Source organism: Manis javanica, chromosome 6 (genome assembly GCF_040802235.1).
Source record: "Manis javanica isolate MJ-LG chromosome 6, MJ_LKY, whole genome shotgun sequence".
NCBI lineage: Eukaryota > Metazoa > Chordata > Mammalia > Pholidota > Manidae > Manis > Manis javanica.
The window spans coordinates 17,955,273-17,968,514 of NC_133161.1; the positions used below are offsets into that span (position 1 = coordinate 17,955,273).

Genomic DNA, 13,242 nt, shown 5'->3' on the forward strand with positions numbered 1-13,242 from the left:
GAAAGCAAGATAGGACACTGCTCACCATCTCCACTGCCAGCAATTTATGTGGTTTGAGTGGTAATGAATATGCTATTTACAAATTACATGGTTCACTTATTCAATAGCCATTTATTGATCACTAGACATCGTTGTAGGCCCTATGAATATATCAGGGAACAAGACGAACACGGTCTGTCCCCTGGGAACTCACTGGAGCTCTCTTCATGAGAATGCATCTCCGTGAGATCCAGGGAGACCTCACATCTTCCAGAGGCCCGGTTCACTCAAGACTTTCTCCTCATCTGCATTTACCTCAGGCGATGCAAAGAGAGGGAAGTAGAGGCAGAACCCAAAAGGAGAGAAGTAATCGTTTGGCAGGCACTGCAAAGGCAGCTTTCATCTCACTGCGCCTCTCATCCACCCACATGCATTGGAGGATCTGGAATCTATCCTTAGAGCGGGACAGTAATGGCACGTACGTACTCTTGGGGCTACTGGGAGAACTAATTACTCCACGTAAAGCACTTGGAAGGGTACTTAGCACAATTATATGTGCTTTGCAAACATTAACTATTATTATTAGAAATATATATAATAATCTATTAATAGTATTATCAGTTTAGAACGATGAGCAAGACACAGCCTCACATAGCCTGGGGACCACAGAAAAGGCGATGAACAGCACAGAAATAATGATTGAGTTTCTGTTGACAAATTTCCATGGACTGTGTCATTTGACACTCACTACACCCAGGGAGCAATTATTACTCCTTTTCCCAGAGATGGAAACTGGAGCATAGAGAAGTTTGAGGACTTGCCCAATGTCACAAAATAGCAGGCAGTTGTGGCAAGATAAGAACCCAGGTTTTTTACTCCAAGTCCAATATTCATTCTTCATTCTTCACAGACACAAGCATGTTCCGTATAAAGACATGAATGAGGTATAAATGCTGTGAATTTACAGCAGAGGAAAGAGAAACCAGAACACGCTGACAGGAGGGTGATGGGTCAAGAAAGACTTCACACAGGGTACGACAGTGTTTTCTAGGCAGGAGATCCTAGATTAAAAGAAAAGAAAAAAGCCTGAGCAACAGCAGGGAAACGTAGTCTGGCCAGCCTGGGGAGGGGAGCTGGATGACAGAGAGCTGTGGGAAAAGGTATTTGGAGGCAGAAGGTAGAGTTTGGACTAGTTAAGTCAATAAAGAACCTTAGGCCTAGTCACTAAGGAACTTGAGGACTAATTGAGTCAATAAAGGACTTCCCTCCCCATCCCTCAAAAGTTCTGTTGAGAGCACAGGCATCATTCCAAGTTATGCTTCTAGAAAACCAATGTGACAACAGGCGCACAGAATGATATGGGAGGGGACTCGTTATAATTGGGAACTTGAGGGCCATCTGGGTGCCTGGGTGGTGGAGAGGAGTTGTGCCTGTAAGAGAAATGTGCGTTGGAGTGGATCAATGCAGAGAGGAGATGGAGGCGGGAGTCAGGAGAGGACAAAGCTGCCACTTGCCTTCTTAAAACTAACATTATACTGTGTCTATTGGGCTCTGAGGCTATGACTTGCATGGCTAATATCAATCACCCAGTTGGCAAAGTTCAGCACAGGCTCTGAGCCAGCGATGCCATCACTGCTAGGTAGCCAAGGACAGAGGAGCGCTCCCAGGTACAGACAGGTCCCTTGCTTCTCTCTTCCTGACAGGAAAGGGAGCTGTGCCAACCACTCAGGGGACAGAACACGGTGGCGGAGCCCAAAGCAACTCCAGGGGTGAAGGGACCTTGCAGGTGTATCACGATCACTTGCTCAGAAATCCTGGCACTACTGAATTCAGGCCCTTGGATTTGTTTCTTCAACAGCAACACGTTGAAAAAAAAGAATATCCTATGGGAGAACTAAGTAATGAATATATTCAGGGAGCTTCATAACTTAAAGAATATCTTATAAATTGTCGCTACATATGTGGTAAAAGTGTTGGTGTCTTTTTACATGGCTAGTTCCTTTTTCTGGTGGGCTAAACCTTTTCTAATTGACACACTTTAAAAAAAAATAGGGGAAATAATACTCTGTATACTCTTTTGTGAATATTTCCTAAATAGTGACAGGAATGGAAAGTGCTCATCTTCCATTGGCAAATTTATGAATGACTCCTGGCAGCAAATCGTTTGGCATCCTTGTGTAGAGGGTCCTCCTGGGGCCAATTCTTTTTCTTTTTTTTTTTATTGAAGTAGAGTTGATATATAATATTATATTGCTTTCAAATAGACAATATAATGATGTGACACTAATCTACTTTATTAAAAGCTCCCCCAATAGTGTAGTGACTATCTGTCAACATGGAATGATGTTACAGAACTACTGACTTTATGCTGTACTTTCATGCCCGTGACTAATTTATGTATGATTGCGATTTTGTGCTTTGCCTCTTTATTCCCTTCACCGATTTCACCCACCCACCTCAGCTCCTCCCCCATAGTAACCACCAGTCCCATCTCAGTGTCTACGAGTCTATTTCTGTTTTGTTTGTTTCGGTTAGATTCCATGTACGTGAAATCGTATGGTGTCTTTCTCTGCCTGGTTTATTTCACTTAGCATAACACCCTCTAGGTCGATCCATGTTGTTGCAAATGGCAAGATCTCCTTTTTGTGGCTGAATCATCTTCCAATGTACATATGTACCATATTATCCATTCATCGTCAGATAGACACTTTGGTTGTTACCATATCTTGGCTATTGAAAATAGGTGGCAGTAAACATAGGCACGTATCCTTTTGAATCAGTGATTTTGTTTTCTTTGGAAAAATAAGCTGAGTTACTGGGTCATACAGTATTTCCATTTTTAGTTTTCTGAGGAACCTCCATATTGCATTCCCACCAACAGTGTACTTTTCTCCACATCCTTGCCCGCACTTGTTATTTCTTGTCTTTTGGATAACAGCCATTCTGACAGGTGTGAAGTGATACTTCACTGTAATTTTGGTTTGTATTTCCCTGATGATTAGCGATGTGGAGCATCTTTTCATGTGCCTGTTGACCATCTGTATGTCTTCCTTGGAAAAAAGTCTATTCAGGTCCTCTGCCGTTTTTTAATTGGGTTATTTATTTATCTTTTGGTGTTGAAGCAAAGAGTTCTTTAAATATTTTGGCTATTAGCCCATTATCAGATACATCACTTGGGGTTAATTTTCCATAGTGGTTTCAAATGAGTGTTCACCTTAATCTCATGGAACCACATATTTAGGGAGTTACTAAACTGGTCAAGGGTAACCTTCAATGTAGACAGAGATATTTCTGAAAGAGGCGGCAAATGAACTCTATAATCTCCAGACATCTGGGAGCCCAGTATTAGCTACAGTTAGGAACTTTTTTGAAGTTTCCTGTTTAGTGTAAAACCCAAGTGCACTACTCCTACTTTATAATCTGTATTTAAGATCATAATTTTGAATTGTTATAACTTAAAATTATTCCTTCTATGAGAAACATGATGCTCTAGGAAGGTGAATCATATTTATATTATGGTCTCGCATGTCCCTTGGCACATGATGGCTTCCCCTGATACTAGTCCCTGTTTTGAGAAATGAGGTCCTACCTTATCTAATTCTATTTCCCTTAGATGCACAGGTGGGGGAGAGATCTGTCCATTTAGGACCTACCTAAGAATACTTTTTAAAAACTGCTCAAGAGAGCACATGGCTGAATCTAGATTTACCAAATAGAATGAGAGAGAACTCACGATTCTTTCAAAGCTGGAAGGGACTTGATAGCTGTGGAGCTAGGCAGTTTTCAAACTGTTGAGTACCTGGGAAGTTCATGAAAAGTGCTGATTCTTGAGGTCCCATCTACTGTGATCCCCAGAGGTTTGAACCAGTCAAGACTCTGAGCCAGAGTCAGTTTGGTGTGGGAATAGTTACAGAACCACTACCACCTCCTCGAGCCAAGGACCTAAAAGCATGAGGGAATGAGATAGAAGCAGTAGGTGGGTTATGATGCTTTTCACTGAGATTTGGGTTTCTTTGTATTATGATGTTGATATTTTCATCATTTATCTTCAGAAGTAACAATGAACCCATCAGATCGAATGAAACTGGATTTCTTTTGAAAAATCTGAGGAATTGTTGCCAGGGATACTGGCTGGTTTACTGCAAAGATGCTGTTTCATGCTGGCAGCAAACAACACAGCGAAGATGCCTGAGTTTCTAGCCTGGGGTCCTCTGGTGTGGTAAGTGATAAAGGGCATGCCACTTAAGGCCTAAATGCTTCAGTAGCCTCTGTGCAATGAAGGCCTTTATAAATCCCAGAGTGATAGTCTAAAGTGGACTGAGAGGCTGAAAAAGCCCTCCCGAGCCTCTGATGAACAGTGCCTCAGTATTGCAAAGCTGAGTTATTAAACAAAATTGACAGGTAACTGATGGTGTATTTTCTATAGTCAGGGAAAAAATTTCCCATAACCATGATGATATATTAGATTCTGAAGAAGTATAAATATTTAAAGACAGAATGAAATTCATTCATCTTCCAGAACAGTATCCAATAGCAAAGGCTATACTAAATCAGCACAGCCAGTTATACTTGGAGGTGGGGAAAGGGTGCTACAAGGTGCCCCAAGGAGAAAATCGGAAAATGCTGGAACTGTAGAATTAGAATGAGCTTCCATGACAAACTCTGACACAGTGAAATGAAATCATGTAACCCAAATGGGCTAAATAACTTATCAGCACTTAGTGAGGCCCCAAGAAAATGAAAGCTTGATTTTTATCATCAAGCATTAAAATAGCAGCCATGGCTTCCAGGGCACCACATCTTGTATTAGACAGCACTTAGCTCCTTAGAAGGGGTCAGTGGACACACATTTGCTCTAGACCTCTTCTGGCTCATGACTTGTAGAGAAAGTCTCTTCATAGCCCATACTATTCAAGAACAATTGCTTGACCAAATATCCTAGTCAGGAAGCCAGAGTCCAATGTCACTCTTCAGGGTGGAACATTCTGTGAGTAGGTGGCTCTCACCGTGGTTTCTCACTCCTTTTGCTGAGCAGCATCTTTGGGCAGCAGTTACCAAGTGTAATGAGTGGATGGGGTGGGGGTGTGAGTCACACGGACTGTCTCGTGCACATAGCCTGCAACATGTTTATACTCTGGTGCAAACAGATGATTTTCTCCTATCTTCATGTTTCCTTTATCAACAGATTGTCCTTTCCTGTGTTTTTTTTCTTCTTACTTTATTTTAATGGTATTGCACTACAGCTCTTTCTCCCCATTGATTCCATCTGCAAACATTTACACCAGTAAGGATATGAAAGGGCATTTAGTAAGCTAGGCAGATCTTCTTTGTAAAGTTTTACAATAAAGTTTATCTTTCTCTAATTGGGAAATTAATACATATGTCATATACACTATATGAACTAAATAGGAAGATTACTCATATAATTCTATTATAAAGATATATCACATTCTGGCATTTCTTTCTAGCTTTTTATTTTCTTTCTACATACAGTATTCTACCAGTTTCTTTCTTACAGTTGAAGTATTTAGCTTGACACACTATTGGACATGTTTTTCAATTTTAAAAAACCTTCTTCCCTCAGGATAGACTTCCAAAAGCAATTAGTCAGAAGGTAAGATGTTGTTGAGGACTTTGGCAATGCTGTCAAATTGCTTTCTTAAAACATGCATCAATTTATCTTCCCTCTAACATATGACAGCACCTACATCTTCGTATTCTTTTAATTTTCATGAGGTCGAACAATTTTTCACCCCCTTGTTGGTTTTTTAATGTACACAGGTATACATGTATGTATGAAATTTTTCACACCCTTTGTGCCTCTGGAGTATTACTGCTGCCTTACTGCCCTTTCAGAGCCCTTTACAAGTTTTCACAGACAGGAAGTGAGGAGCATTCTAGCCTCTCATACACGGGTCTACCTCCCGCTCTGCCTCTGAGTTATGGCTGTGCCTCTGAAAGCTACTGGAAACAGTGTCGGTTCTCTTTTTTGTAGACTGAGGGAAGAAAGCCCCCCCAAACCCAGCTATTCCCAACCCACTGTAATTCTCCCGCATTTTCCAGAGACAGACAGATATGTCTCATGTGGGGGTTAGGATCTGTCTTGATGGTAGTAAGAGTCATAATAATGTCTACCTTTTAGGTGCATTTATGTATCCAGCCCTTGGATGTGGGCACTGCGATCATCCACATTTTACGGAAGAGCAAACTGAGCTATAGAGCGAGTATGAGTGGTTTGTGGAAGGTCTGCAGCCTGGACTCACTACTCCGAAGTCACCGTAACGCAGAAGTATTTGAAGCTGTAAAAATCAAAAGTACTAATTGCAAAGAATACTTCTACAGCTAATCTGTTACTAGTCACTCTTTATGAAAAAAGAATTAATAAAATCTACACACTAACTCAAATCTCTGCCTTCCAGTGTACTGGAACAAACCAGTATTGTGGCAATTTAAAAATTCATTTGTACCTTTTGTAGTTACATTTGAATAACACTAGATTTGATCTGGGAATTTATTGCTCTAAACCAAATAATGAGGTTGTGTTGTAAATACAGCATTCAGGAGTTACAGGGAAGATTTTTGGCTTTTATCATTGTATCACCTCTTTATTTCTCCCTTTTGCCCCTCCAAGCTGGTAAGGGATAAGGTAACTTTTCTTTCCCAAAATTGGCTGCCCTTCAAATCTATTACTTCTTTGAGGAAGGGGAATACTTAAGTAATTTCTCTGTGAAGACTTTCTCATCTAGTCCTTCCTGAGATAATGATAGTATGATTGTCAACAAGAGAATTGGGTTCTGAAGCTGACCTCTTGAATGTAAGTTTTAAGGCAAGACAGTTCTACCTGAATACAACTTTATATTGACTGTCGTTCCCTAAAATTCCTTTTAGCCAATAGTTTGTAGCATTTTGAGCACTTTAATAAAAAACCCACTAGTAGATGGGTCACTGATTGTCAGGTACAACATTCAACTCCTGTCTTCTCTGCTCCCTCCATAGCATATGCAGTAATAAGCAGGGAAATGGAAAAAGAGAAAAGAAAGGAGGTAAATAATCCATAAACTGGATAATCATCCCATAAATAATTGAGAGGTAGTTATAGTAGAAAGACTTACGGAAGTAAATACTCAAGAGACCCACTAGCTCAGGTTCTGGTTAAATCTCGCATCCCCCCTAACTAGCTGTGTGACCTTGGCTCTTTGGACCAGTAATCCCCATTGGAAAAACAGAGGTTAGAGCAGATGCTGTTTAAGCACCTGCAGTTTTGGGTTTTAAAACCTTTATAGCATCCCCTGCCTGGTCCTTTAAAATCATGGGCTTCCATCAGAATTAGCTGATGCTGACTTTCCCTTGAGCCATGGTAGGCAAGATGCTACAGTGATTGATTTGAAAACACTCTGAACAAGTGTAAACTTAGCTCAGATGTACTTTCCAGGCCAGTCATAAAATGGATGGTAATCCTGTGTGTCAGAAGAATAAATTAGTTTATTAAAAATATAATATAATTGCTCTCATTTGTCTTCCCCTTCAAAGAGCTTAGAGTTTATTAAGGACATGATTGAAAATTCTAATTTGAAATAGTTGAAGTTATTTCCATCTCTGGAATGAGAAAACTAAGGTAGAGAAAAGCTACATAATTGTCTGAGAGTTAGTGGCGGAATAGATTTATATTCAATGTTGGGATTGTTTTTAACACTCCTTACAACAGACTGTGCAGGGTGGGTTTTGCTGACTGGGGCACTCCAGAAGAGAAGTAAAGTATGGTCTGTAGAAAACACAATGCAGAAATTCCCTCAGCAGTGGCAGCAGAAAATCACTCAAGAGGTAAAGAGCTGGGGGAGGGTGGTGGGGGTGGGGGCATCTGCTGCTTGAAAGCTTGCACAGGTTTCTTTGATTGGTCATCGACCCACATTTCCTTTTTATAAAGTGATACACACACCACTGCCTTCATCAGTGGCACTGTGCTTAAATGGCAGTTACCTATTGGTCTAATGCTGATAATATGCTTTGGCAATACAGTGGGGTTGTCTTCCCTGGGGAGGTGTTAAAAGTTAAAGTCAGCTGTGCTGATACTTCTCAGGAATGTATCCTGATATTTCTGATGGCAGCAGGCTTGCTTTATTTCTCCTCAGAAGATACAACCACTTAAATGAAGGAATTCCACTGAGATCCGTCACTTTGGAGCTGATGACCCTCTCCCTAATCTGTCACTGTTGCTGAAATGGGAAGAAAATTTCTTTGTTGTTCCCTTAGCCAGAAATTTCTGCTCCCCACTTTTGGAACCCACTTTAAATTTATACACCTCTGTGGTTGAAATGTCCTCAGCAGCTGAGGGATTCACATGTCCCTCTCTGCAACATCAGATCAATTTTTAAATTAAGTTTTCTACAACAAGCTAGAGGAAGATCTGCATTTTAAATTCAGTACAATTAAAACTGTATCTCTTTGGTCTGGTGCTGTCTTCGGTCAAACCCCATTTGTATGAATGATTATTCAGTCCATTAAGAAGTCTGTTCAACTCCTTCTCCCATTTTCAAGGGTTTAATAAATATTGATCAGGCACAGTTCTGTTTGCACTTGCCAAAGCAATTCTGATGGATTCATCTTCTGATGTTATCAAATAATGAAATATGAAAGAGTGAATAGAATTACCCTCTTGTTCTGTGATTTTTTATTTAGGGCCTTCATTTTACTTTCATAATTGTGTTTGTCTCATACTCCTGTAAATGCTCTTTTGATAATCAAAAGGTGAGTCCAGGGTAAGGAGAGTTACGCTGTGCTGAATATCACTTTAGAGAGTCTTTTCATTAGAAAAAAATAATTTATGAAATATCACTTTAGAAAGTCTTTTCAACTAAAAAAAATAATTTACCTAATATCATAGGTTGATAAAAGGACACAGTATCGTGCCCTTTGGTGGCCTCAGAGTTATGTATTACTTACCAATTAGCACAAGGCTCTTATACCGTATATTTTCTGTTTGCCATATTAGCAATCTGGGAGGCATTGGCTGAGATATGCTGAATAAAAATAATTCAGAGGCCTGACGGCTATTTCAGTTGAAGTAATGAGATGGAATTATCAACTTTTCAACAAATCATGCAAAGATTTCTTCAAAGGAAAACCTAGTATTGTTACTAGTAATGCATAGGAAGCTTTACCGGGTCAAATGCTAATACAGGAGTCCCCCTTTATCCATGGTCATGCTTTCCGTGGCTTTAGGTACCCACAGTCAACTGTGGTCTGCAGGCAGATGATCCTCCTCCTGAGCAATCATGGGAAGGCCAGGAGTAGCCCGATGCTGTGTCACAAAGCCTGCATCACTCACCTCACTCCACCTCATCAGGTAGGCATTTTATCAGTTCACATCATCGCAAGAAGGGTGAATACAGTACAACAAGGTATTTTGAGAGTAAGAGAGACCATAACCATGTAACTTAGTACAGTATTTTGTTATAACTGCTCTATTTATATCATTATAGTTGTTCATCTCTTACTGTGCCTAATTTATAAGCTCAACTTTATCACACGTATGTATGTATTGGAAAAAACATGGTACATATAGGGTTCGGTAGTATTGTGATTTCAGGCATTCATCTGCTGGGGGTTTAGGAACAGATCTCCATGTGAAAGAGGGGACTACTGTGTAACATAGAAAGGTGTATTCTTTGGCTGCAAGAAGCTTCTTTTATATAGTTAAAAAAATATCCAATCCAGGCACAGATCAAAGGTATTTAAAACACTAGGCAAACATTTTAACTTAAAATAAATCCAGGGCTTGCCAGCCGGCCTGCCTGCCCACTCTCCTCCTCTCTCTGGGTACATGGGAAAGGAGAGAAGAGTTGGAGGGCCCTGGACAAGGCATGGGAAGCAAGGTTTCTGCTCTGGTGACTACTAGGGCCAGGGATGGGATGGAGAAGTGAAGGGGTAACAGGGGCCTGTGAGCACTGCGGAGAAAGGTCACAAGGGGCAGGCCCAGGCTGCATGGCTTTCTGGGAGAACATGCCCATTAGAGTATGATGCCCATGAGGCCCTGGGAATGGCTGATTCTGGCAGGTGCCACTGACTCCGCCCCTAACTAGGAACCCCACAAGTGTGCTACAACAGGAACTCGGTGAGGCTGAATGGACAGTTCTATGAAGCTGTCATCACTGCTGTGGAAGCTGAAGTCCTCAAACCGTGCCTCCTGAGTGTTGGTCCTAGTTTGGGACCCTAGCACACTTCTCCATATTGTTATGGAGATTTCTCTACTTTGGTGCAACAAAAAACTGAAGGACTGGAAAGGAAATGATTTTGGCAGAGGAACAAAAAAATCTGCAGATTACTTGAGAAGTGTGAGCACATGCAAATCAGTAGGCTCCACAGGCCAACACTCCAGGGTGAATGTACTGAACCCGTAAGTTATTTACAAAAAGAGAGAAAACCTAAATAAACCAAAGCTACGGAACAGGCTACCCGAGGTTCAAGAACATGTGACTCAGAGCTGATGTCCGTTAGAAACATAATAGACTAAATTGGAAAGAGCTAATGGAAACATGTACGATATCCAGCAGGGTTTAATTAAAGACCCCAATACTCTGACAAACGTGATGGATAGCTTCCCGGAGCCATGTGAATTTGGTGGATGAAAATACCACTGCGGTTGTTACATATTTGGATGTCAGTGAACCATTTTATACAGTGCCTCTAAAAAAACACAGCGAGCAAAATGCATTTATTCTGAATGGCTACCCCTGATAGGACACAGGCTGAAAAACAAACAAAGGGAAATAACAGGCAAATTAACAAAGTCAGAAGAGAAGCTATTGAGTGAATGCAAAGGATGGTGGTTTAGGACTGATCTCACTTAATGCCTTAATAAATGTGCGAGAACGTACAGAGTGGCAAAAAGGGCAAATGTTACTGAATGGGAAGGGGCTGGGAACAGCCACAGAGAAGGAGAAGTAATGTAAAGGACTCCAGAGAATTTAGAATTATGGGCAGCAAATAATGAAATTAGATTCATTCTGGAAAAATCCAAGTGAATTTCTCTGGAAGAATTTCTAACTTTCTGTATTTCATGGTTGGGAAAGACCTTAAAACAGCACGGGTAAAAATGGTCTGTGAGTGTGTATGGGGATTGGAGGAGGGTGGGGAGAGGTGAGGAGGGCATGGAACCAGAGCATTTCTTACCTCCTATGAAAAGGGGTGCCAGTAATAGGGAAAGAATGTGACAATAATCCCTTTGTTGTATGTCACAGTTCTGTATTGCTTTACACCGTAAGCCAAGTGAGAGAAAATTAGAGAAGAGCATCAAATGGGATTAAAGGGACAGAAGGTTGGAGGAAAATAGAAGATTAAAAGAGATTCAGTCCAATTTTTGCTCAAACGTCAGCTTATCACCGAGTGAGGTTTTCCCTGACTACCTTATTTAAAACCATCTCTGTCCCATCCTCATCAAGCTTTGTCCTTCTACCGAGCTTCACTTTTCTTTTTGGCACTTACCTCTATCTAAAAATATGTATATACCGTCCCCCCAAAATATTTTAAATTTATTGTCTATATTATATATATTTGAAAAAAGTATATATACCTACTTAGAGACACAGCATAAATAATGGTTAAGATCATGGATGCAGGAGCCAGGGGTCTGAGTTTGAATCTCAATTCTGCCTTTTACTATTTGTATGACCGGGCAATTTTAATTTCTCTCTGTCTTATTTTCTTCATTTGAGAAAGAAAATAGTCATATGGGGTCATTTCAAAGATCACATAATGTAGAACATTATTTGTGCCTGGAACACAGGAAGAGTCGTGTAGTATTTATTACGTGAACAAGTATCTGCCTCGCTCTCCTAGAACACAGGCGCTGTGAGAGCAGGGCTGGCTTCTGTATCATTCCTCGTCACTGCCTGGCCTGAGAACAGGGCATACAGTGAGCGCTGGGTGAAAGAGTGAGCCAACAGTGTGTAGATCTCGCTGGGTGACAGAGCGCAGTGTGATCAGCAGTCAACGATTCTTTGACACTGGGGAATAAACTAGTCACTGAAGTGAAAGGCAAAGGTGTGTTCTGATGTAATTCTGGGAGGGAGGTGCGGAGCACTTCTCTATTTGGGATAACTGGTTGCAAATGAAAAAGAGGAAGACATAGACAGAAGAGACCCATTTCTGGCTAATGATCTGCAATCCTCACCAACTTTTCATTCATTCATTAGCAGAATTAGACATCAATCCCGTAACTTAGATCTAACGTGTATGACCTTGGAAATTTCTTGGCCTGTCTGAACTTCAGCTTCTTCATTTACACAATGAGGTAAATAATATAACATCAGAGGTTAGGGTGGAGAATTAAATCAGATGACGTGGCAGGTCACCTGCTACGTGAAAATGGTAACGACTTCTTCTGAATGCGCAGTATGTACTCTGTACTGGCCAGGCATATGTCATGTCTTTGGATGTTCACAACAACTGCAACCCTTTCTTCTTTTTTCTCTATGATTAACTCCATGCTTTGTCCCAATGCCTTTAGGACCCTGGTGTGGTTTTGTTTTGAGCTTGCGTATCTGTGTCTGCCCCTTCCACTGGTTCTTTCATGTCTGCCTTCAAACGTCCTGTTTCTCATATTTTAGGGGAAAAACACCCCAAACAATAAACCCCAAACCCTTCACACAGCCCTGTGTCCCTTCTAGCTCTCATCTGGTTTCTTTTCTCCCTTTCATCGTTAACTTTCTTGAACAAATCATTTGTGATCACTGTGTGTCCTTCCATCGCCTCCATTTTGTCTCAAACTATATCCAAAAAGGTCACCAGTTCCACCCTGCCAGACAAACACAGCGGCCTTTGCTTAGTTCTTTTCCATCCTTGCTCTCCGTGAGCCATGCAGCTGGACTCTCGTCCCAGCTCCTCTGGGTCCCCCACTCTTCATCGGCTCCTTGGCGGTCTGCTCACTGCAGGCATTCCTCCCAGGCAGACACAGTGCCTTTGTTCTTCTTGCTCTGCCTCCCGAAGTTTTAGGTGTGCATGACATGTTCTCTCTCAAGATCTTGTCTCTCAACAGATCAAAGCCTCATTTTCACTGGTTTCCAGACATTTCTACCAGATGTTCTTTTCGGGCGGCCTCCCTAACCTCCAAATTTTGCTTAACCTCAAAATCTCAATGTCATCTTGACTCTTTACTTCTTTTGCCCAATCACCACCAGGTTTATTGAAGTAATATCTTTTACATTTATTTCTCCTTTCCAATCTCACCTTCACAGATCCTCCTCACCTCTCATTGGGTCATTACAA

General features: G+C 41.1%; 1 protein-coding gene across 1 annotated transcript in view; it reads right to left on the bottom strand.

Moving 5' to 3' along the window:
* Positions 1-13,242, bottom strand: part of EXOC4 (exocyst complex component 4) — a 778,194-nt gene that overhangs the window by 1,466 nt on the left and 763,486 nt on the right. The gene's annotated exons all lie outside the window — the stretch shown is intronic.